Source organism: Rattus norvegicus, chromosome 2 (genome assembly GCF_036323735.1).
Source record: "Rattus norvegicus strain BN/NHsdMcwi chromosome 2, GRCr8, whole genome shotgun sequence".
Lineage (NCBI taxonomy): Eukaryota > Metazoa > Chordata > Mammalia > Rodentia > Muridae > Rattus > Rattus norvegicus.
In genome coordinates this window covers 24,787,776-24,814,223 of record NC_086020.1, presented here as the reverse complement: position 1 = coordinate 24,814,223, position 26,448 = coordinate 24,787,776, and the positions used below count along the sequence as shown (strand labels likewise).

The following is a 26,448-nucleotide window of genomic DNA, read 5'->3' as shown; positions in this document are numbered from 1 at the left end:
TAGTCCTGGTGCTAGTAGGCATGACTCTAATTTTGGAGTGAGGAATTTTAATGTGGTAGGAATTCTGAAAGCAAACCGAAATGATAACGTTTGAGACACCGTGCTAAGTATGCTGAATGAGATGTGGCAGGCAGTTGGTTTAACTGACAGGTGAAGCATGAGGAGGGAGCCCAACTTCAGGTGACGGGCAGACATGGCCAAATCCAAGAACCACAGCACACACAACCAGTCCCACAAATGGCACAGAAATGATATCAAGGAGCCCTGGTCACAAGATTACAAATCTCTTAAGGGAGTTGACCCCTAGTTTCTGAGGAACATGCACTTTGCCAAGAAACACAAGAAAGGCCTGAAGAAGATGCAGGCCAACAACGGAAAGGCAGTGAATGAGAGCACGAGCAGAGGCCATCAAGGCCCTTGTGAAGCCCCAGGCCATCAAGCCCAAGATGCCAAAGGGCTCCAGCCGCAAAATCAGCCGGCTGGCTTTCATCGCTCATCCCAAGCTCACAGGAAGCTGATTTGAAGCTACATGGCCAAGGGTCGTAGGCTCTGTTAACCAAAGCCCGAGGTTCAAACCAAGGCAGAGTCCAAAGGTCCAGCTAAGGCCCAGGCTTCAGCTCCAGCTCAGGCTCCCAAGGGTGCCCAGGCCCCTGTGAAGGCCCCATAGAAAAGGCTCCTGCCAGTGTGAAGACAGACGGACGGCTGTGACACACCTACCTACACACTATGTGCAGATGGCCAGTGTCCGTTGATGCTTTTACAAATAAACTTGAGGCAAGAAAAAAAAAAGAAAGAAAGTAAAGACTAATGGTTGGGTCTCATTAGCTGCACATCCATGTTGCGGGGAACGAGTTCTGACCTCTCCACTCAGAACAGTGAATAGTTTAATCTCCAGTTTCTTCTGTAATTAATAAGAGGAGTTATAGTTATAGCTACTTCATTAGGTCTTTAAGGAGATTAAAAAGACTAGCATTTGAAAATTTTACTCAGAAGTACTCAATTCATCATTTACATATTTGCTAAATAAATATAAAAAGTAAAAATTATTATTATTACCTCTGAATACTCCCTTATCATCAACAATGGTAGTCCCTCTTCTAAAAGCTTTTGTGAGCTACATTATAAAGGAAGGCAAAATCATATAGCTAAAGTGATATAAGCAGGAAGGATCTAAAGAGATTTGATATATATGCCAACGTTTCCCTTCTCAAAAAAAAAAAAAGAGAGAGAGAGAGAGAAAGAAAAAGAAAAAGCCCAAACAGTCCATGTTGTGTGTGCTTGTGGATGGAGAAAGAAAGCAAGCCTTTAATCTGTCATCTCACGAGACAGCCCCAGCAAGAGCAGAACCAGACAACAACACTCTCCCTTTTCATCGCTCCATGGTATATATAATTCATTTCTGGGCCACAGTGACATTTGCATTAAATGCTCATTTGCTTTCAGACCTTTAGAGCTAATCTTGACGTCACCTGGCTCACGCATCCTCAGTTACGTGGCTGCTTGTCAGTGTGTTACGAGGAGTGAGTTCATGTGTGACCTTACTCCACAGAACAAACCTTCCATTCTGAAGGAATCAGTAAAGCCAGGTTTACCAGATATCCCTGAACATTTGGTCTATAACTTAGCCTTTTTTAAAGTTTTTCCTACTTTTCTGATACATATTTCTGACATCTTTAGACAATGTATTGATTACACAATCATACAAATACTACATATGAGAATATCCACTCCTCCCAAAAGTTGCCAAGCATTTAGAGATAGGATTCTCTTTACAAAGTTTTGATGAGCTAAAGCTTTGTTACAAGGAACAAGCACATTGGCAGTGTCTGTTATGGTGGATGTTATAAGAGATGCTGTATGGGAAAAATGAGGTAGAAGGACTTGTACTGGAAGCCATGACTTCCAGCTATGTAATCACATCACACAACTGCTTTTTAATCACACCAAGATCCTATGCTGTCAGTATCCACGTAGAGGTTCAGAACCACGGGGCTTGAGACAGGGTTCCTCTGAGTAGCCCTGGCTGTCCTGGAACTCAGTAGAGCAGGTTGGCCTCAAACTCAGAAATCTGCCTGACTCTCCCTCTGGAGTTTCTGGATCAAAGGCGTGCGCCTCCACCGCTGAGCTTCTTGGAGATTTTTAAAAGTGTGCTGTCCCCAGCGTCTGACCAGGAAGCAGCTATCACCTGAAATCACATCTGCACTCTTTTGTGGGGAGGGAAATGTGATCCCCTCTCCTGAGCTGATGCAGCCCACCCTAAGCAGGCCATTCTTCATGCAGGTTAAATACCACAGAACCTAGGTGTGTTTTAAAGGCAGCCACAAGAACTTGATTTGAGAGAGATATCCAAAAGACAAGTGGAAGCTCTTTGAGTGTGAGAATAAGAGTGAGGTAACCCAATCACAATGGTATGCACTCACTGATAAGTAGATATTAGCCCAAAAGCTTGAATTACCCAAGATACAATCCATAGACCACATGAAGCTCAAGAAGAAGGATGACCAAAGTGTGGATTCTTCAATCCTTCTTAGAAAGGGAAACCAAAATATTCATAGGAGGAAATATGGAGACAAAGTTTGGAGCAGACACTGATGGAATGGCCATTCAGAACCTGCCCCACCTGGTGATCCAGCCCATATACATACAGTCATCAAACCCAGACAATATTGCTGATTTCAAGTGCATGCTGACAGAATCCTGATATAGCTGTCTCCTAAGAGGCTCTGCCACAGCATGACAAACACAGAGCAACCATCCATGGAACTGAGAATGGGGTCCTCATTGGAGGAGTTAGAGAAAGGATTGAAGGAGCTGAAGGGGCTTGCAACCCCATAAAAACAGCAATACCAACCAACCAGAGCTCCCAGGGACTAAACCACCATCCAAAGAGTTCACATGGACAGACCCATGGCTCCAGCTGCATATGTAGCAGAGGATGGCCTTGTTGGGCATCAATGGGAGGAGAAGCCCTTGATCCTACAAAGGCTGGACTCCCCAGTGTAGGGGAATGTCAGGACGGGGAGGCTGGAAGGGATGGGTAGATGGGTGGGGGAACACCCTCTTAGAAGAAGGGAGAGGGGAATGGGGTAGGAAGGTTATGGATGGGAAACCAGGAAAGGGAATAACATTTGAAATGTAAATAAATAAAAAATAACAAATAGAAAATAAAACAAAATAGAAAGAGTTTAGTCCAGCCAATATGAGGAGGAAAGAAAGCTGAGCAGCCTCAAATCGGTGCTTCCCAAAATGCTGCCAGGGGGTCTATGTTTTACTGTGAACAACAAAGAAGGTTGCAGCACATCGGTTGCTATAATTACAGCAGCTGGTACAGGTCACTGATTGGCACTTGGTCTCTTGTACCTGCCTACCGGTACATTTTTGATATATGCCCAAAGACAATTTTTTTAACCTAATTTTGTCTTAAATGCAGAATCTTTACTAGGATAAATGCAGAAAGCAGTAACTACAATTTCTGCTCTTTAAAATTTACAGCCTATGGGGAGAAACATTTTACATTAGGACCCCCTACACACATACATGAATTTGTAAGTAAAGGTTTTGTCAGTGAGACTTACCCTACTATCTGAGGTGTGCTCCGATGATTTTCTAGGCAATATAGTTTCATTCTTTTCCAGTTTTGAAGATGTCTCAGAGTCTGCAGTGCCCAGAGCTGAAGAATACACTTAGTATTCATGCAAGACTCTGTGTTCAATACCCGGTGCCTCCCTCCAATAAAAATTCTAAATGTAATCTAGTATTGATTTGGAATATATTAAAGAGATGGGAGTCTTGCTTGGAAAGCATAAACCTAATTACTTGGCTCGATAAACATAACATTCTCTGTTTCTCTTTCTTTTCTTTAACTCTTTAAGGGTTTCCTTCCTCTCCTTTTTGATCTCCACGCTTTGTGATGAAAACTCTACAGTTGGGCACAAAGTTAGTCCTTTGTGTGTGTGATGTGTTATCCTCCCTCCCCCCAGAGCTTACAAGACTTTTTAGCAATGGACCTCTGATGTGACTCCCTAGCAGGGAGAAAGGTGGGCCCAAGGGGTTCAAGTCTGAGAGAAGACTGCAGCAGAGAAAGGCGTCCAAACCTCTGCTTTAAAATTTCTCTCAGGTTGTGGCCTGTTGTTCTTCTGTGTGGGAGACTCTGGGTGCTAGCAGAGAGCATCTCTGGGAGTTGGAAATCAGGGACCAAGTCCTAGGCAGTACAGTACTGAGAGATGCTGGAGTTCAGACACACCCAGAATGGAAAGATCTTGGTGACTATTGTGGGCTCTCAATTATGCGCCAGCAAAATCATGACCTAGAAGGAAGCATCGTGCATGTGTGTGTGTGTGTGTGTGTGTGAGTTGCAAAAACCCACACAGCCCTGTCAACAAAGCTACAGAAATTTAACCTCAGAGTGAAAAATGAATACTTTACAGCCCGATAGCATAAACTAGATTTTTTTATGATTTATCATTCCAACAGTTTCTAGCATAAAATTATAAATGATTAACTTGGGTAAAGCTCATGAAAGGTGAGCATTTCGTGGCTTAACTTGTTTGCTGAAAAGAGACATGGACATGTCCACATTTAGTCCTATATTTCATTATGAAAAAATGGCTTAAATTCTCCACATTTTGTAAAATCCATAGTCTATTCATCTGAGAAATTCTAGGAATAGAATAGAGAAAACACAAAAAAAAATTTTACAATAAAAGTAATGAGAAGTCAATAAAGGGACGATCTTAAAAGCAGCAAATGTGTATTACAACGCAGATAAGTATTATTGTAGACCTTCAGCAGGCTAGCTAAAGACAACGGGATGAGATTTTTATGTACTGAAAAAAATTCATTAATTTTCAATAGTAAAGAAAATTAATTTTAATGTTTGGCCTTATGAGTGCTGGCTTCCATATCTGAATGTGTACCAAATGCATCGGGTACCTGAAGAGACCAGAAGGGGGTGCTAGATTCCCTGGACATAGAGCTGTTGTGTGGGTGATGGGAACTGAGCCTGGAGCCTCTGCAAAGGGAGTAAGTGTTCTTAACCACTGAGCTCTCTCTCCAGCCCTCTCCCTAATGAGGCATGGGACTGTTTTGTGATTTAAAAAGTGGTGACAGGCATGGTCTGATTGCAGCTGGAAGCAGGAGTCAGGGTGACTGCAGAGAGTGATACTAGAAGAGTTAGGTCACAGAAGGTGACAGCAGGTGTGAGCTCCTATCTAGAGGCAAGGGTGAAGTACACGGAGTGGCACAGATGTTAAAGTAAAATTAGTAACAACACAAAGGGATGCTTGGAATCCGAAGGTGGGAGCTGGGAGGTCATGGCAACAAACACTTTAGTAAAGGAAGATACATGAACAGTGTCCTACAATTCTCTCTCTCTCTCTCTCTCTCTCTCTCTCTCTCTCTCTCTCTCTCTCTCTCTCTCTCTCTCTCATACCCACACAAACTTGGGAATCAGGTAGGTGATTTTACTCTCCTTCCTGCCTTCGATTGCAAAGCCCCACTCTTGTCCCCAGCCCTGCAGAAGCCTGTCCTTCCTGTGTCTCCATTCCCTGGGGACTCCACTGAACTTCATGGCAGACAGTTTTCCTCCTTCCAGTGGGCCCTCACTGTTCCTTTCTAACCCATCCTCATGTCTTTGTGTCATTCCCTAATAGCTAGAAACACATTCTACCTTGCCCCCTACCCCTATGGCCTCACAGGGCAGGGACTAAGAAGCACCTTCTAGGGGTTGGGGATTTAGCTCAGAGGTAGAGCGCTTGCCTAGCAAGCGCAAGGCCCTGGGTTCAGTCCCCAGCTCCGAAAAAAAAAAAGAAGCACCCTCTACCAGGCAATGCCCCGCACCACCTAGGATCCACAGAAAGCAAGGAATGAAACAGTCACCTAATACAAATGAGACCAGCTATCACACCTATACTCACAATCACCCTAAACCCAGATGCCTAGACCCTAGATCAAAGACACAGTCATTAACACCCAGGATAATGTGATGCACCAGAGCCCAGTAACCCTACTACAGTAGCCCTGGGAAATGCAATGAAACTGAAGCACAGACACGGACTCCAAAACAGCATCATGAATATTTTCAAGGACGCTAGAGAGGATGTGAACAAAGCCCCCAGCAAAGTCTGTGAAAACAAAAACGAAGAGTGGAGTGAAAGGATGGGAACAGCCCAACACACAAAATTAGTAATAGATCATTATTCCCCAAACTGAGGGAAAACTGGAAATGGAAATTTAGGAAGTCCAGCAAACATCTCAGAAGTAAACCTCACCAACAAAGTACAAGAGATGGGAAAGGGGACCACTGTCATTAAAGACAGGTTAAAGAAATGGAAAATTTGGTCGAAGAAAATGTTAAATCTAAAAAAGTACAGACATAAAATATCAAGGAAATCTGAAACACTAGGAAAGACCAAATCTAATTATAAATAATAGGAATAAAGGAAGGGGAAGAAACTCAGGCCAAAAGCACAGAAAATATTTTCAACAGTCATAGAAGAAAATTTCCCTAACCTAATGAAAGAGATGCGAATCAAAGTACATGAAGCATACAGAACAGTAGAGAGGACAAGAAATAAATTCCTCTCAGAACAAAATAATCAAAACACTAAACAAACAGAACAACAACAACAATATTAAAAGTCACAAAGGAAAAAGACTAAGTAACAGCTAAAGACAAACCTACAGAATAACCCCTGACTTTTCAATGGCGATTCTAAAAGACAGAAGGGCCTGGATGGATATTGTACAAACTCTAAGAGACCACAGATGCCAGCCAAGAAAACTTTCCAATTACAATAGATAAAGAAAACCATACCACAATAGGACCAAATCTAAGCAGCATCTATCTGCAAATCCTACCTTACAGAAGGTGTTCAAAAGAAAACTTCAACATGGGGAGGTTAACCACACCCAAGAAAACACAAGGAATAAATAATGCCAGGTCAGCAAATCAAAAGGGAGTGGGGAGGCAATCCTCACACCGTGACAATAAAATAACCAAAATCAACAAAGGTTGCTCAAAGGTAATGATGTAAGTTTCCCAATAAAGACACATACTGATGATAGAGTTAAAAAACAAACAGGATTCATACTTTTGCTTTATCCCCCTAACCCTTCCCCCTCTCCTTCTATATGGGTGTTCCCCTCCCCATCCTCCCCCCATTACCGCCCTCCCCCCAACAATCACATTCACTGGGGGTTCAGTCTTGGCAGGACCAAGGGCTTCCCCTTCCACTGGTGCTCTTACTAGGCTATTCATTGCTACCTATGAGGTTGGAGCCCAGCGTCAGTCCATGTATAGTCTTTGGGTAATGGCTTAGTCCCTGGAAGCTCTGGTTGCTTGGCATTGTTGTTCATATGGGGTCTCGAGCCCCTTCAAGCTCTTTCAGTCCTTTCTCTGATTCCTTCAGCGGGGGTCCCTTTCTCAGTTCAGTGGTTTAATGATGGCATTCGCCTATGTATTTGCCGTATTCTGGCTGTGTCTCTCAGGAGAGATCTACATCGGGTTCCTGTCAGCCTGCACTTCTTTGCTTCATCCATCTTATCTAGTTTGGTGACTGTATATGTATGGGCCACATGTGGGGCAGGCTCTGAATGGGTGTTCCTTCTGCCTCTGTTCTAAACTTTGCCTCCCTATCCCCTCCCAAGGGTATTCTTGTTCCCCTTTTGAAAAAGGAGTGAAGCATCTTCTTCTTGGTCATTTGTTAAATAGACCTTTGCCAAGTGTCATTCCTGGCCTCCAAACTATGACTGCAGTAGGTTTAATGAAACACTTTCATCACTAGACGTTCCCTGACGGTGGCAGGTGAACAAAACAACTCCATAACAATCCTCACTTTCAAATTCTAACGTTTAGATGTACATCTTCAAGTTGGAACGAGTACTTATAGAAGCCAGGAGCAAGGAGAGATTCGTGAGAAGCACTGGGAAGGAAGAAGATTTAAAATGTGTTATCTGAAAGTGGAGAACAGAAAGATGAGGGGCTGAAAAGCCTCCAAGAGGGTGGGGCCAGGACAGGGGAAAGGTGGGGGCTGGGAAAGTTCAATCAAAACTAAGGATGAGTGGGGACTGGGGAAAGTTGGTGCAACAAGGTCTGTGAATAACGCCCCCTGGGGAAAATTCTGATTGCTTGGGAGAAAATTCTAAGAGAACAGGACAAGAGTCCTCAGACCTCAGCTCTCCAAGGACAAATCTGTCCCTGGAATGTGCTTCCATTCCCCCCACCCCAGGGTAATAAATACAAGTGGGTTTACTTTCAATTATTCATCTTACCATTATTCAGATCATGTCTAAGAGCATGGCTTGCCCTTATGACTGGATAAGCATAAATTCATGTGAATATGCCTTGCCCTCAACTGTGTACAGCGTGAACTTGTGTGAACTTTGCCATGTGACTTTGCTTGACCCCCAGAATATAAATTGTCTAATAAGCTGAATAAAGTTAGCTATTGCATGAGACGTTGGTTTGCCTAATTTCTAGGCTCCACTCGCCCAGGTTCACCCCATCAACTAGAACGGAAACAGAGAACTACTATTGTTTAAAATATCCTTAAATAGAGTTTTGATGGACCTACTCTGCAGGAGTTCACATAATTGCTCTCAGAAGCTGTAGGTTTTTAAACGAAAATCCTAGTGCTGGCTGTGAGATATTTTTCTACGAGTCATTGGGCAGAAAGCACCCAAGTGATCCCAAGTCAATGCATGGTCTTCCCATTTTTATTGGTCACTCACCAGAACTAACGCAGTGAAGTTCTATTCCTGGAGACCCCACACGCCGAATGCCATGCAGGACAGAAGGAAATCAAGCTGGAACTAGGCTGTAAGCTTTCTCTCTGTTGTTTGTTATTCATAGTGACAGATAGTTCCCTGAAAGCTGTTTGTAGAGAAAAATTCATCAGTTGTCTTTCTAAGATGTAGACCCTGAATGGTACAATGCCAATCTGCCAGGCAAGACATGTTTACTGGTGCAAAATAGTGGCTGGAATGTTTGGTGGTTAGCCAACTCCTTCCCATTACGGTTTAAGGTCAAGTTCATGCAAATGAACCCATGCCTGATACCGTAAACCTGGTCAAAAACTCATCTCTAAGGAGGTCATAGGCCCTAGGAGAGACTGTTCTAGTGACATGTCCAGCACAGCTTGGTCCTTGAACTCTGACTAGCAGAAGCAACGAAATGAAGAAAGGGACACACAGGCAGAAAAACTGGGGTCAGGTAAGGTGTGTGCAGGTACACTGATGGAATGGAGCCTACTGTTCCCCTCCCCGAGTCTGTGTGTGTATATTACACATAGCACGGGGAAGAGGGGTTAGCTACTCTCCTCAGAGGTCTCTTCAGATGAGCAGTCTCCTGCTATAAACTGGGAGGAGGAAGCTATGGTTGTTAGTTTTGTACACACTGCTCATTGTCAGTAAACTTTTGTACTTGGACCAGAGAATGATGGTTTTGCCATGACAAGGACCAAGGCCTGAAACCCTTGGGAAATTGCTAAAACAAGGTAGCATGAGCAAGCCATGAGAAGTGAGCCAGTAAGCAGTGATCCTCTATGGTGGAGGTTCTCAACCTTCCTAATGCTGTGACCCACTAACACAGTTCCTCCTGTCGTGGTGACCCTCAACTGTATATTTTTGTTGCTACTTCACGCCAGCTATTTTGCTGCTGTTATAAATGGTAACATGAACAATTTTTTGGACATAAGAGTTTTGCTAAAGGGATCGGGACCCACAGGTTGAGAAACACTGCTCTATGGCTTCTGTTCCTGTTCTGCCTCTGGGTTCCTGCCCTGGCTTCCCTTGGTGACAGACTTATAAATTGTAAGATTAAACAAATTATTTCCTCCCCAGGCTGCTTTTGATTATTGTGTTTTATCACAGCAATAGAAGCCTTAAGATAGCATGTATGGATTGTCAAAAAAATTTCAAAAAAGAATACAACTGTGTATTCTAAAAGCAAGATTTAAAAAGAGAGTTTTAAAAATGGTTTTACAGAATATAAATGCACTGAAGTGATATTATCGCTACGTTTTCATTAGCTGTGACTGACTCCCCAACTCTCCCAAAATGCATTTGATTGTGGCAGTCAATATATGCCTTTCATCTGATGGTTTGAGGGAAGAAATGTTGAATCTTGGTGTCGCACACACAGAATCTCTCGTTTGCACAAAGCTCAGCATCAAAGCAGTTTCCGGAAATGGTCAAAGATGAGGAACAGGGGCTCCTCCAGCGCAGAAGCTGGGCTGCTGCCGACATGGACGTACAGAGAGCTGAGGTAAGGTGAGCACTCTGTGGCCATGGCCTGATTTACCAGGAACTCATCAACACTGACAAGGCGCTAACTGCATTCAGGTGCACTTCAATCAGCACTAGATTATACCATTAAGATTAACGAGGTGTAAGAAGGCTTTAATGAATAAAAGAGGGTTGCTATTGAGGGTTTGGAATGCATTTTGTTCATCAGGCAACAAAGTAATTAGCAGTGCAATCACGAGTGCCTCTCGTCGGTAGACAGGTGGAAAGTTTGTGTTCTTTAAGATGTTGTTGAAGCTACGCACATTCAAACTATTCATGGAGCATCTCCGCAGTGCTCCCTTACACGGCCTCTCCGCAGTCCTCCCTTACACGGCCTGTCAGATTAGTTTAGTTAAAGCAGACACCAACTGAGGAGCTACATTTTGCTAACCTTTTTATTTAAGAAAACCTAAGAACCAGTATTTAGCTGTTCTCCCTGTGATGCATGTTTCCTCACTACACTGCTGTGATGTTTTCTCTCTTGCAGCTTCTAAGTGATTGTTCTAAGTGATATTTTTTTAACATTAGTTTCCATACATGTTCACCAACATTTTGAGGTAGAGGCCCTCAGGAAATTCAGTAGCATTTTAGCTTGGGAAGGAAATGCTGTGTTTATTAGTTATCGGTATGTATTTTCCCATTTTCCTGGAAAATAATCAAGTGAATTAGGGGACAACCCCCAGGCAGTTGCACAGCCAGACTTCTGGATTACTTATTTTGCATTATTGTGAGTTTTGACAAATTTAATATTAGTTAAGCCCTCCATATCCTCAATTTCCTGAAGTATTTCTGTCCATGTTACTAGTCTTGCAATTCATAAGTTAGGAAGTTCTAGAACATAAGACACTCAATAAACAACAGGTATTGTAAGTATTAAAAATGTCCTAGCTGGGCAGGTAGCACAGGCCTTGGAGGCAGAGGCAGTGAGACCTCCGTGAGTTCAAGGCCAGCCTGGCCTACAAAGAAAGCTCCAGAACAGGAAGGGCTACACAGAGAAACCCTGTCTCAAACATCAAAAGAAAAATGTCCTATTGTGTAACGGCACACTCTACATTCACACTGATGGATGTTGTGATTAGAAAGAAAACTATATATGAATAAAACGTGATCATAAATTTAACAACAGATTTTTAAGTAGTAAATAAAATAAACATATGAAAATATGTTTTATGGCAATCGTGGTTTAAAAAAACAAACGACAATCTTAAGAAGGTTAAATGCCAGGAGTAGAATACATATAACAGCAACTTACCACTTTGGCCATTTTACACACACAGTTCAGTGTCACTAAGCACACCTACATTCATAACCATTACCACCATCCTAAACATGTTTTAAAAACAAATATCTAATGTAGGAAAAACAGTAACACATAGAGACCGAACACTATGCTTGTGGGTCGGCTCTTCATGAGGTTGCTGTGCTCCTCTCCAGGGTACACTGTCGCACACACACCGTGCAGCTGTGGTTCTGATGTGAAGCTCACTGCTGGCCTCCCGGTCGGGCAGTCGCGTGCACACTTGTGCTGGGCTTCACATTTTCCTTCCTTATTTCCTCCTCCTAGCTTTAGCCACTGGATAACAGGTTTCTCTGGGGACCACAAGCAATTCTTCAAGCACTTCACCATCACATCCCAGAAAGAACCACACAGCTTGGTACATTTGCCTGGCTCATGAGTGATTCTTAAACTATCCCTGAGACTTCTTTTTCCCATGCTCATTTATTTGTTATGGCAGAGTTTTTAGAAGGCTATGTCTATTCTACCTTACAGTCCTCTTAAGTTACGTCACCCTACAGCATAAGTGGATGCTTTTATCCAGAGGTTTAGATTAGTGTACTGGCTGGTTTCGTGTGTCAACTTGACACAAGCTGAAGATATTGCAGAGAAAGGAGATTCAGTTAAGGAAATGCCTCCATGAGACCCAGCTGTAAGGCATTTTCTCAACTAGTGATCAAGGGGAGATGATCCATTGTGGGTGGTACCATCCCCGGGCTGGTGGTCCTGGGTTCTATATGAGAGCAAGCTGAGCAAGCCAGGGGAAGCAAGCCAGTAAGTAACATCCCTCCATGCCCTCTGCATCAGCTCCTGCTTCCTGACCTGCTTGAGTTCCAGTCCTGACTTCCTTTGGTGATGAACAGCAATGTGGAAGTGTGAGCTGAATAAACCCTTTCCTCCCCAACTTGCTTCTTGGTCATGTTTGTGCAGGAATAGAAACCCTGACTAAGACAATTTTGTAGATTATTTATTGGTTCCCAAAGTTATATTAAACATTCGGGCTGTTTTGTGTTCACTTGGATTCCTTATAAAGTACTAGTATAATTCTCACCTCACCCCCTGGCCTTCCATGTGTGTGTGTGAGTGTGTGTGAGTGTGTGTGTGTGTGTGTGTGTGTGGTATGTGTGGTGTGTGTGTGTCATGTGTGGTGTGGTGTGGTGTGTGTGTGTGTGTGTGTGTGTGTGGTGTGGTATGTGTGGTGTAGTATGTGTGGTGTGGGGTTTGTATGTGTGTGTGGAGGGGTGGTATGTGTGGTTTGGGGTGTGTGTGTGTGTATGTGTGTGTGTGTCTGGTGTGGTATATGTGGTGTGGTGTCTGTGTGTGTGAGTTTATAAATGTGTGTGTGTGTTGTGGTATGTGTGGTATGGTGTGTGTGTGTCGTGGTGTGGTATGTGTGGTGTGGTGTCTGTGTGTGTGAGTTTATAAATGTGTGTGTGTGTGGTATGTGTGGTGTGGTGTGTGTGTGTGTGGTGTGGTATGTGTGTGTGTGTGAGTTTATAAATGTGTGTATGTGTGTTGTGGTATGTGTGGTATGGTGTGTGTATGTGTGTGTGTGTGTGTGTGTGGTGTGTGGTATGTGTGTGTGTGAGTTTATAAATGTGTGTGTGTGTTGTGGTATGTGTGGTATGGTGTGTGTGTGTGTGTGTGTGTAGTGTGGTATTGTGGTGTGTGTGTGTCTGTGTATGTGTGTGTGTGTGTAGTGTGGTATTGTGGTGTGTGTGTGTGTGTAGTGTGGTATTGTGGTGTGTGTGTGTGTGTGTGTAGTGTGGTATTGTGGTGTGTGTGTGTGTCTGTGTGTGTGTCTGTGTGTGTGTGTATCCACCAGACAGAGTGGGAGGGTGTATTTGCCACTGGGCACTTCCCTTTAAAGTGGTATCTGACTTGCTACCTCCCTGAGTCCTCCTCTAGCTGCTGCGACATACTGTGTGTAGGTTTTCTCAAGCCCTTCTAAGAATAATCAGTGTATTAAAATCTCTGTAATCACTTTAATCCTATCATTAGTTGTTATGTGGCATTTATAATCTCGTTTGTAGTTCCGAGTCTGCATAGCTCACTGCTTAAAGGCAAGGACTCTGCCACTCCATCCTGCCACCTAACGAGGCGCTGGACAACAGTAGAGATGTTTTCTTGTGCCTTTTCTTGATGGAGTCCGTCACTCCCTGTAAATGGATAGCTCACACCCAGTATCGCTTCTTCAGACACAGGAGGAGGGGAAGTACTCACTTCAGATAATGCAAGGAAGCTTGCCAAGCTCGCCACTTCCTTGAAATGTGGTGTAAGCACTCCTTTGCAGCACTCGACTTGGAGAGACATTCGGAGAGGCAGAGAGCAAGCACAGATCAAGGCCTCATCATTTCTGCAATTAGCATTTCAATTCTATCCTTAGTCATTTTAAAGCAAAGGATTTGAAGAAAGGCCGAACCCTTTTCTGGGAACTATACAAGTGCGTATCATTCTTATTTATTGTTTAGCAACTTTCAAACATCTCCCACTAATGGTTTTGTCCTTTCAGACACTTCGGATACCTTTCCCCCTACTTCTGAAATTAAGAACTGATGCTTTAGACTTTTGTTATTGAGGAAGGAAACCAACAATGTAGGTGAAAATGAGGACCACGTGGGGCCTATCAGGTAACAAAATTCTGTTTCTAGAATTGTGTCAGCGAGTAGGAGTCACTTCTTCGGGGTGTGTTGGTTGGGAAACAGGAAGACTGGCTTTTAAAAGTATATATGCCTATGTGTGTGTTTTATGGCAAATTCCTCTGTTCTGTGTCAAAACCCCATGGTTTAAAACTTTTAAAAATGATTCTAAATTTAATGTATACCCATTGAGTAATGTTGTAAAATGGTGTTTGAAGAAACACATACGTGGGTTATTCACAAGCCATACTGCAAGGACGCTAAAACAGCCTTAAAAGCATTGCAGATTTTCAGAGAGAGAGGGGGGGGGGTGCGACAGCAGCTCTGGTCCACAGCCCACTCATGCTTCAAACAATGGGGCCAATAATCCACTGCCACCTTCTGCTACTCTGTTCTGGATATTTTAATGAAGTTCAACCAATGTCCAGAGGGTGAACCACCAAGGCAGGCACTTTCTTCATATAAAACCTCGGTTTTTCTTGTCTACTGTAAAAATCTAGCACGACAGCCTATGGTTCACAATACTGCCATGCTTTGAATGTGAAACAATACCAACAAGGGGGGTGGTGCTATTTTGGAAAGCCATGGAATATCTGAGAGGTGGAACCCACTTCTGAAGTTTATACCCAGCCCAGAGTTCTTCCCACTCTCCTGTTTCCCATCAGCTCTGACATGAACAACTGTTTCTGCCGTGTACCCTTGACACCATGAGCCGAGCTACTCTACAGTGCTTTCCCTGCCATGACAAACAAAAACTCCAAGTTAATCTTTCTTCCTTTCAGTGACAGATACTAAAGTACTTAAACTCTGAGTGATAAAAATGAGAACTCTTCAATTTGACCAAATCTGGTCCCAGCTGTCCTCTCTTGTCACTACCCTGTCTGTAGTCGACATGACTCTTGAGCAAAGCTGGCTGCCTTGAGAAAGCCAATGCATCCAGTCAGGGCCTTGGAGACTCTTGGTCTTGTGGTACTCCCTGGTCCTTTTCACAAGGCTGACCAAGCGCCTGTCACTCAGAAAGGATTTGGGCAGGAATGGATACAGAACATTCTAGGGTGGCAGGATCTACTTCCACATAGGATGGCAGAAGCAAACTGGTTTATTCTGCCTTCCACTGAGTACAGCCACAAACCACAATGCAGAGATCAGCTAGTGCACACGTGTAAAAACTGTAGCAGCAAAACTGGGCAGCAGAGTTCCAAGGACCACCGAACCAGTAAGTCAATAATCACTGCCTTCAACTATGCCCTGGTTGCATCCACAGTTATCCGGGTTTACAAGTGGGCCCCTGGGTGGACAGAGAACCCCAGAAACCTCTTCATCCACAGGGAATGGGAGGGTCTAACATTAAGAGTCTCCCACTTTCTTTCTCTCCCTCTCCTTCCTGTTCACTTTCATTCTCCATCTCCATGTCTCTGTGTGTCTCAGTCTCTCTAACTGAAGTACGTAACGTGGAGAGAACTGGTTTGGAGGACTTTTTGGTGTAACAGCTGTATGTGAGTCATTCATGTTCCTGTAGATAATCTTAATAAGCCCGTTTACTGAGCTGGTAATCTTTAAATCTGCCTGCTCCTTCTGTATCTGAGGTGAATAGATGTTTCTTACGCATCTCCCTGGAATAACCATGTGATATGACTTTAAAGTATGACTAAAGTATATTTTGCCAGAGGCTCTCATCCGTTGTCTTCACCAGTTGCTCTTGACTTAATACTTGAGAAAGGTTCTCCTGCTGAACTCAGAGCTCACAAGCTGAGAAAGACTAGTCGTCTGGCAAACTCCAGAAATCTGCCTGTCTCTGCCTCCCTGATACTGGGACTGCAGCAACTCATCACTAGACTAGACCCTCTGCATGGGTCCTGGGGATCCAAACCCAAGTCTGTTGGTTTATGTGACTAGTGCGTTTACTAACTGAGCCACCTCTCTAGCTCCAAAGTTATATTTTGTTTTGAAATAAACATAAAATATTGTATTTGTTGAGTAAACTTCCCTTATTCATGCTCTGGTCTTCCCGGATTTTTTGTTTTGCGTGCTTTTGTTTGTTTGTTTTGTTTTGTTTTGTGACAGCATCTCTCTGTGTGGCTGTCGGCGCCTGCACCGACACGGTACCGAGAATCGGGCGAAAGCCTGTGGGATGAAAGAAACACACACACACACACACACACACACACACACACACAGGTTATTCGTGTCAAGCCAGAAGAGGAAGAGAGCCCCTGGTTTCTTTATTGACCAACTGTATATCCCAAGTACACCACTTAGCAGGTATCTGCGAAGCACAGTGGGGAACCCTGGCTGAGACTTCGGTAACAAAGGACCGACTATGTGGCCTGAATAAATTAGGAAAATAAGCAGGAAGGCCAGCCTAATTCTGACTCAGGTGAGAAGTACCTGGCCAGACTGCCAGTTGGGAACAAAAGGCTTCCCCACGTAAGGGCAGGGCTCAGCAGGGGTCAAACCTTGCTGGAGATCCAGAAGGGTCTTGTTCCGGCTGAAAACATTCCATGAATGCAAACTTCTTGTGCCGTAAATTACAGGGAGAGGCTTTTGATCCTACAATCTAAGACTAAGGCCAAACAGTGATAAAGCAACCAGGCCCAAATCCAATATGGCTCCCACAACTCCTCCGTATTTCTTTTATAAAAGACCATTAGGTGGAAGTAGTGGTCTGAGAGAGATCAGACATGCCTCACAGAGTGCCCAGCTCGGCCATGGCGAGCCACTCTTGCAGTTAGGACTGCACCCCAATGGTTAGGAATGAAATTATGTTGTAACACACCATTCTGGGCTATACGTGTGTTTAAGGAGGGAGAAACTGGGCAGAGGAGCATTTGACCAGCCCGTATGTTTAAACGGGGCGTAGTCACCTCTGTCTTAGGATCCACTTCTCGAACCCCAGCCTATCTGACATAGGATCACCTTGTCGCCCTCAAGGGTCCGTGTCTAGATTGGTCAAGGGTCAGAGGAAGTTGCCCGTCGCTGAGGAAAACTACATCGGGTCATCTTCTCATTCCTCTTACTTGAGCCCAGGGGCGAAAAAGTAGGAGCCAGATAATAATTTAGGAGATTGCGGAAGTTGAGCCTCTCCCGATAAGTAGTGGGCACCTAATCAAGTACATTGCCTTACTGGTTCTCCTCAGCATGTGAAAAGAAGCACAAGGACCGTTGTTGAGCTGCTCCTGTAATAAAATTTAGAATTCCCAATTGTTAGCAACTACTCCAGAAAGTTCACCCACTGTGCTTGCCTAACAATAGATTGGGTGAGGGTAACTCCAGACACTGCAGACATAATGGCTGCAGCGGTAATGGCTGCTACAATAGCAGCGAAAATATCAAGGTCTTTCCCAGGACAGTTCAGGATCAGTCATTCTTCTCTGGAACAACCAGCAGGCAATGGAACCATGTCTGAGATCTGTACAACCAGGGCAGAGTTCCCCAGTCCACAGCAGCTTCACGCAGATTGCATTCCTGTGAAGCTACAGAATGCAAAATGACAACACCAGTTACCAGTTAAGGCAGCAAGAGTCGCCAGGGGAATGAGGGGGGCAAGGATAGTGGAGTCCAGTCTTCTCCAGAAAGCAGCAGTGCACAGAGGGTCGGAGCGTAGGCCACAGTGGGACGGGACACACGCAGTGGTTGACAAAAGATGAGGGGGAATCTTCCATCTTCCTCTTAAGGGCACAGGAATGACTTCAGGGACCCGATCCAGGAGAGCTGAATCTTCATGTAACCAGGATCAGCAAGTCTCACTAGCCACTCTGGCAGCTGGCACACTCTTGTAGCATCCTGTAGAAAAAACTCAAACATTCCCTCTTCCCCATATAAAATATCTGAACAGGATCATGCCAATACGTGAATCTTTCTATTTCACCTAGGCAGAAGTATGCCTAGTTGTAGGGTGCCATAAACACTCATAGAGTGTTCCTTGGCATCCAAATTTTAAAATTGGAAATAAAAGGAGTATTATTAAATAATTGTATAGCATACATAGCATACAGGGATATAACGCTCAAACTTGCTGTCTTCCAGCCTCCAGCTTACAATGCAGGTATTACAGCACCGTGCCAGCCCCTCCCATCTTAACCGCTAACAGCACCAAACTGTATCACCAATAATGCACTCTAGCATCACAAACTCCACTTAATGATGAGCCCATCAGGAGAGAGTGACGAGCCTGTGTTGAGTACTGTCAAAGGTAAGATGAAAGTCAGTTTACAAGCTTTATGTTTGTGAGCCAAAACTACTGAAGAGTGATTATGAGTATCAGAGCGGGCTATGTAATTTGTAATTCTTCCCCTATCTTGTAGTCATTACTGTTTTGACCATATTAGCCAAACTAATTTAAAGCTCTCTGACTTAAAAATCAGTTCACTTACACACGTGAAAACACTTTTCTCTTTGTGCTTATCCATCTTTATATTCATTCCATAAACATGCAGTGCCAGCTCTATGACAACCATGGGTAAAATCAGAGCCTAAATAGTAAAAAGAAGACACAGAGAATCCATTCCACTTTGGTTCCATTTTGTTTCTTATGCTTTCGTTCTGCATGCTCACCGTCGAGTCAGATATGTTAAGTGTTAAAGTGTCTGGCATTACCTTTTTCCCTACGATGACATTTGAAAATAGCATTTGACTTACAGTATGTATGCTAAGCATGACACATGTACGAGAATGCCACAATGAAACCCATTAGTTGATATGCTAACTGAAGATTAATTTAAAAGGGAGATGAAGAAATAAATTACACTGGCTTGTGGAGGAGGAAACACAAGAAACTGTTAAGCAGCTATAAGCTCAGCCTCCCTCATAAAGATCAACAGACACTCCCCACATCTCTAGGTGATGCTCGCCTCTGGCTGCCTGGCAACAACTTGATTGTCAATGTGATCTTCAGGGAGGGATGGAGACTCTAACTGCTCTCATACATTGCTTCAAGTGAATACATCTGCACAAGCTCAAACAGATGACTAGTCGGTATCTACCAAAATGTGGATGTGTAGTTTTCTCTGTGGTTTTGGATCAAATATTGGGGGAGGTGGTCACTGTGAACTAAGCAAGCACTCCCCAACTGAGCTACACATTGAGCCCTTGGCATTTTTAGACAAAAGAACAGGGCCAGAGAGATGGCTCAATGACCAAAGCATTTGCTAGCTGAATTTCAATCCCCAGAACATAAAGATTTCTAAACCTGAGACTGACCATCCTATGATCCATTTACAGCATTTTTTCAAATTGCTTAAATCATCATAAGCGTTTACTTAGCTCCTTGAGCATAGATGCATTATGTTATTTAAAGACCTTGTCTTGTAGAACTAGAGTTTTAAAAAGGTTACTCATTGTCAGAGTCCGGATGTGCAGGGCCGGACGTGCCTGAGGGAGAGCCAGAGATAGGACTTGCCGGACCAGCTACCAGCCCCAAGGACACTGACCATCCGTAGCCACCCCTCCCCTTCTTTCACTCCCCAGAAGTGAGTCATCCCCCTGAGTGAGATGAGCCACCCTACCTGCGCTGCTGAGCTGCTAGATAGCACGTACTCCTTGCTGATGTAATTTCGCGCCGAAAGTAACTGTGCACCATTTGAAATGACCAATCATGTGTAACCTCGAGAATGCCCCTAACCTCCCCTATATAAACCCCCGAGTTTGGAAGCTCGGGGTCGATTCCTCTGTCTCCTGTGTGAGATACGTATCGACCCGGGATCCCGCTAATAGGGATCTTGTTAATAAAGCTACCTCTTGCTGTTACATCAAGACCGGCTACTCGTGATTCCTGGGGGCACCTCACCCCGTGATCGGAGCGAGAGACGCAGCTCCCCGTTTAGGGGTACGCTCTTTCATTTGGGGGCTTGCCCGGGATCGGAGCATGACCCCCCGGAACCCCGAATGCCACTTGGAGGTACGTTGGTGTGAGTGTTAGAAAGTGGCCGCTGAGTGTGTGTGTGCATATGGATGTGAGTTGCGTGTTACGGATTTTGCATTCCTCGGTACCGGTACAGACGTCTGGGGGTAGAAGAGGTTTCCTACTCTGAACAGTCTTTTTTCCCTTCCTTTTCCTTTTTAGATAAGCGGAAGGGGGACGCCCCGACTCCGCAGGCTCTGGGAGATGTTCCACGAGCCGAATTTTGTCGGGAGGACCCGGCAACTGACAGTCAAAAAGATCTGACTGTGTTTAAAATCTTGGACTGACGATTGTGTTTGAAACCATGGAACTGTTTGGTTTGTTCGTTGAAGAGTTTTACTTGGTCCCCTTAGTGCTTAATGAGTAAGAAACTTAATTTTGTGGACCCCGCTCTAGTGGCGGTGTGTTGGTTGATAGCCAAAGTTAATTTTTAAAATAGTGTTTTACCTGTGCTTGTGCTCACAGCCAGCTGTGATAAGCTGGAGAAGATTTAAATTTTGCTTGGGAGTAAGGAATCTTAAAGGCGGAGTTTCAGCCAGTTTGACAGTGCGTAGCTGCCTAAAAGATCAGAAATGCTGTCAACAGGCTATAAAAAAAAAAAAAAAAAAGAGGGACAGGCTATGTTAGAAATGCTACCGGAGGAACTATCTGAAAAGGCTGAGAGCGAGGTGGGAGAGGACTATAAGGAAAACAAGAACAAGAAAGGAATTTCTGACATTTGCTCACAGAAGGAGAGCACTCATTAAGAGAAGTTCTTTAAGGAAGCCTGCCTTATCTGCTGGCTTTATTCCAAGGGAGGAGTCAGTCTCCAGCACTAAATTACTTTTCTCGCTGATCATCATTAACATGGAGAGTGCCTTTGATCCTATCCCCACAGCAGCCAGTTCCTGCCCCTGTAGTCAAAATGCCCCAGGTTGGGGGACAAAAAGAGCCCCTAAAACAGTTTCAAAGAATCTACAACAAGCTGTAAAGAACTTTGTTTTGTTTTGCCAGTCAAGATTTAGAACTCAGTCTTTGGCGGTGGCCAAGGTCAGGATTAATGTTTTCTTTTCCATGGGCCTTTAAACCCAGTGAGACAGTTTGGTAAAAGGGCTGCTACTGAGGTCCTGATAGCCCCAGGTGAACTGGTTATGATTCTTTTGTCAGCCACCTGGCATCTAGCACCCAGGTTCTAACCATCTCTCCATCCTTTTGTTATTAGTTGTTACTAGAAGCCTAGTGTCACTTGGAGGCTGGTTCTCTTGAGAGGCAAACCACAGAGCTGACACTGAAGAGAGATACTCCTTGAGGGAAAATCTAAGTCTAGAGAGATAGTCGATAATAGATCGGCTGCCTCTCTGCTCACTTTTCTGTTTCATAGACAAAGCTTGTGCTTATTTGTACAATGGCTTTTTTGTCCAAGAAGGCCTCCTGGTTTAGCTGTGTGACTAAATGCTGTTTGCCCTCTTCAGTAGACCTCTATTCTCAAGATTCTCTTGTTTTCTCACCATCCCATTTGAGATGCTTGTTAGTAACTGTTACAGGTCTTCTTTACCACTGAGGGAAGACAGAATCCTACTAGAGGCCAGAAAGAAGGTTCCAGACATGAATGGAAGGCCCTCACTTCTGCCTGTTGATTTCAATACGCCTAAAGGTAGAGAGTGCCAGGTCTGCCGCCAGGCTCCAAGGGTGGGTCTCTGAGGGGCTGGAAAATGCCCCACCAATCTGGCTAAGATAAGGAAAGGATATGAAGAGAAAGTTACAGAAATTTAAAGGGTTAAGTTAAGTTGCTGAGAGTTAGTATAAGTTACAGAAAAAGTAAGGTTAAAAAAGAAAGAGGTAAAAAGAGCAGGAAGCTAGGGAAGAGAAGAGATAGAAAGTTAAAAAGAGGAAGTTAGAGAGCTAAAGAGAGATAAAAGATGAGAGAGGAACATATACTGGCCACAGTAGTTAGGGAACCTAGGAAGATAGTACCTGGCAACAAAAGACAATTCCTGGCTAAAGATCAGTGTGCCTAATGCAAAGAAAAAGGACACTGGGTCAGGGACTGCCCAAGAAAGAACAAGAGGGGCCAATGGGGAGCTTCTTGGTCCTAGAGTGCTGGCTATACAGGGAACCAATGCTCTGTGCTCCTATCCCCCAGTGGGCCAATATCCAAAGACCTTGAGTGCAAGGGGCTACTGGCAACGAACAATACTTATGGACTGCCCGAAGAACAGTGGACCTTGGCGTGGGCCGGGTAACCCACTAGTTCATAGTCATCCCTGACTTCCCCTATCCCTTGCTCATGGGAAAATTGCTCTCCAAAATGGCTTGCGTGGGCTAAAATGGCTGGGTGAGGCCATGTGTATGCATATCTACAGACTGTGTATGTGAAGCTTAAGACCTGTCTCAGTGCACCAGTACCTGATGCTGGGAGATGAATAGCTTAGTGCTGTTCTGCCTGGAACATATCACTCCTGCCAGCTGGGCACTAACAATTATCACCCAATCCAGGACTTAAACTGTGATAGAGTGGCTGATGTTTTGCCTTTGAATAGAGTGTCCCAAGAGATGGGACCACTGGTCAGCTGCCATGGACTAGATTCTCCACCGGTTGGGGACAATCTGGTCACCTTGCTGCCCAATCCGGACCTGGAGCCACCACAGCACGAGTGTCAAGCACTGACAGAAGCCCATGGGTGGAGGAAAGACCTCTGCGACTGGCTGATTGACCCCTGCTGAAAGCCAAGGACCTTGTCCACAGACGGGAACAGTTCTCTTCATGAATGAAGGTCAGAGACAAGTGGGTGCTGCCATGGTAGACAACACGATGTCATCTGGGATGGCTGAACTTCTACCCCCCCAACACATCAGCACTGCAGATGCCTTTACCATCTCTTGGATGCCCTGGTGAAGCCAACAACTGCAAGAGACGGCCTCGATAGTCATCAGGAAGATACTGGAAGAAATCTTCCCCCAGTCTGGAGTGTCCAAGGTAATCTGGTCAGACAACGGCCCTACTTTCGTTGCCAAAGTAAGCCAGGGTGTGGCCAAGTATTTAGAGGTCGATTGGAAATTACATTGTATCTACAGACCTCAAAGTTCAGGACAGGTAGAGTAAATAAATAAAACTCTAAAAGGGACCCTGACCAAATTAAATTGACCATGGAGACTGGCACAGACTGGGTGACACGCCTTCCCTCTTGCTCTCTTCAGAGCAAGAAATACCCCTTCCAGATTCAGCCTTAACCCCTTTGAGATCTTATATGGGGCCTCAGCTCCCCTGACTGTATTAGATGATGTTACTGAACCAACATGTCATAGTGCCATAGTAATAATGATTTGTGTGCCAGGCTAAAAGACCTACAGGTGATACAGAAAGAAATCTGCTCACAGCTGACAGCAGCCTATGTCCCGGAGACCCCTGAGACATCCCATCAGTTCCAGGTCAGAGACTGCAGCTACACTGAGCCAAGACACTCGAGCCTCGCTGGAAAGGACCGCACCTGGTGCTGCTGACCACCCTGACAGCCGTCAATTCTCAGCCCTCACCAGCCATGTACTAGCTGTTGGGGCTGAGAGCCGGGACCTAGAGGGACACTCAACATGTTTGCCCTGGGTTCCATCGGGATAGGTGTGGAGATAGGCTTGATTTCTATTACGAATGATGTAACATTACATATGTTAGTACTCTTAATACTTCTTGGGACTGTGCCTCAGGGATCACAGTCTGTATAAGTTTAGAAGTTCTAAAAGCTAGTCATGACCTTGGTGTATAGGCTTGGATAGTGTCCAGATTAGAATCCTCATGTTAAGACAACAATACCAAGCTGTTATGCTAGATGAAGCTGAGTTCTCCATGTAGTTCTAAGATTAGAACTACTCACAAAAAATAAGAAGTGAATGTAGAACTAGAGTTTTAAAAAGGTTACTCATTGTCAGAGTCCGGATGTGCAGGGCCGGACGTGCCTGAGGGAGAGCCAGAGATAGGACTTGCCGGACCAGCTACCAGCCCCAAGGACACTGACCATCCGTAGCCACCCCTCCCCTTCTTTCACTCCCCAGAAGTGAGTCATCCCCCTGAGTGAGATGAGCCACCCTACCTGCGCTGCTGAGCTGCTAGATAGCACGTACTCCTTGCTGATGTAATTTCGCGCCGAAAGTAACTGTGCACCATTTGAAATGACCAATCATGTGTAACCTCGAGAATGCCCCTAACCTCCCCTATATAAACCCCCGAGTTTGGAAGCTCGGGGTCGATTCCTCTGTCTCCTGTGTGAGATACGTATCGACCCGGGATCCCGCTAATAGGGATCTTGTTAATAAAGCTACCTCTTGCTGTTACATCAAGACCGGCTACTCGTGATTCCTGGGGGCACCTCACCCCGTGATCGGAGCGAGAGACGCAGCTCCCCGTTTAGGGGTACACTCTTTCAGTCTGATGATTGTATAATTAATCTTGATTTTTTAAAGGATTGGGAGGTGTGTGTGTGTGTGTGTGTGTGTGTGTGTGTGTAAGTTCAAGTCCAGTGTGAGTTGCATAGTAAGTTCCATATATATAAAGTAATTCTCAAACACTCCTTTATCATATATATTACATATATATTTTTTTCCACTCAGTTCTGTTCCTCTAGAGAGCACTGATGAATACAGATGTTTTACAATATAAAAAATGAAGCATGTCCCTTGATAATGAAACCCTCGGCTCCTCACTTAACAGTTTTTGAATGTATATTTTGTCATCAAATGATATATTTATAATATATCAATAAGTAAAAGAGAAATAGAATAAAAATACAGTCTTTTGAATTATAAGTAGTATACCCCAAGAGTCTTACATTGGCTTGGGTGAATCGATAAAGCCTATGTAAAGTGAGTTCAAGTAGTCAACGCTCTGCAGTATTTCAGAGGAGCAGAGTACACAACTACAGACAGATCAGTTCAAAGTTTTGTTCCTTACTGCCTGTGTGACCTTGAGTGACATTAGCTTTCACAGCTTATTTCCTAATTGTTCAAAGAAGAAAGCAATGGCTATCTCCCAGGATACCAGGTAGACATACTCAGTAAATAGTAGCTATTACTAGTAAGAATACTAATGTTTCCTCATGCATCCCAAAGGACTTAATATATGATTTACTTAATCAACTACTAATGTTCATTAAAACAGAAGAGTTCCCTCACTTCCAGAAATCATATCTTCAAGGAAATTTAGCATTAAAAGGACACATTTTCTCAAAGAAACAGCTCCTGGTTTTACTGATCCTTTGTATAGTTCCTTTTTATTCTGCTTGATTGATTTCAGTCCTAAGTTTGATTATTTTCTGCTGTCTACACCTCTTGGGTGCATTTGCTTCTTTTTGTTCTAAAGATTTCAGGTGTGCTGTCAAGCTGTTAGTATATGCTCTTTCCAGTTTCTTTTTGGAGGCACTCAGAACTGAGTTTTCTTCTTAGCACTGTGTTGATTGTGTACTATAAGTTTGGGTATATTGTGCCTTTATTTTCATTAAAGTCTAAAAAGTCTTTAATTTCTTTATTTCTTCCTTGACCAAGTTATCATTGAGTAGAGCATTGTTCAGATTCCATGTGTATGTGGGCTTTCTGTTATTTTTGTTGTTACTGAAGACCAGCCTTAGTCCATGGTGACCTTATAAAATGCAAGGGATTATTTCAATCTTCTTATATCTTCTGAGGACTGTTTTGTGACTGATTATCTGGTCAATTTTGGAGAAGGTACCATGAGGTGCTGAGAAGAAGGTAGATTCTTTCGTTTTAAGATGAAATGTTCTATAAATATCTGTTAAATCCATTTGGTTCACAACTTGTGTTAGTTTCACTGTGTCTCTGTTTAGTTTCTGTTTCCATGATCTGTTCATTGATGAGAGTGGGGTGTTGACGTCTCCCACTATTATTGTGTGAGGTGCAATGTGTGCTTTGAGATTTAGTAAAGTTTCTTTTATGAATGTGGGTGCCCTTGCATGTGGAGCATAGATGTTCAGAATTGAAAGTTTATCTTGGTATATTTTTCCTTTGATGAGTATAAAATGTTCTTCCTTATCTTTTCTGATAACTTTTGATTGAAAATCGATTTGATTGGATAGTAAAATAGCTACTCGAGTTTGTTTATTGGGACTATTTGCTTGAAAAATTGTTTTTCCAGCCTTTTACTCTGAAGTAGTGTCTGTCTTTTTCAGTGAGGTGTGTTTCCTGTATGCAGCAAAATGCTGGGTCCTCTTTATGTATCCATTCTGTTAGTCTATGTCTCTTTATTGGGGAATTGAGTCCATTGATGTTAAGAGATATTAAGGAAAGTGATTGTTGCTTCTGTTATTTTTGTTGTTAGAGGTGGAATTATGTTTGTGTGGCTCTCTTCTTTTGGCAAAAAGATAGAT

At 43.8% G+C, this 26,448-nt stretch overlaps 1 long non-coding RNA gene across 1 annotated transcript; it reads left to right on the top strand.

The window, feature by feature from the left end:
* Positions 1 to 13,841: 13,841 nt before the first annotated feature.
* Positions 13,842 to 18,481, top strand: LOC120100551 (uncharacterized). The gene is made up of 3 exons (XR_005500383.2): positions 13,842 to 14,003; positions 14,073 to 14,190; positions 18,226 to 18,481. It is a non-coding gene; the product is annotated as an uncharacterized LOC120100551 (long non-coding RNA).
* The last annotated feature ends 7,967 nt before the right edge of the window (positions 18,482 to 26,448 follow it).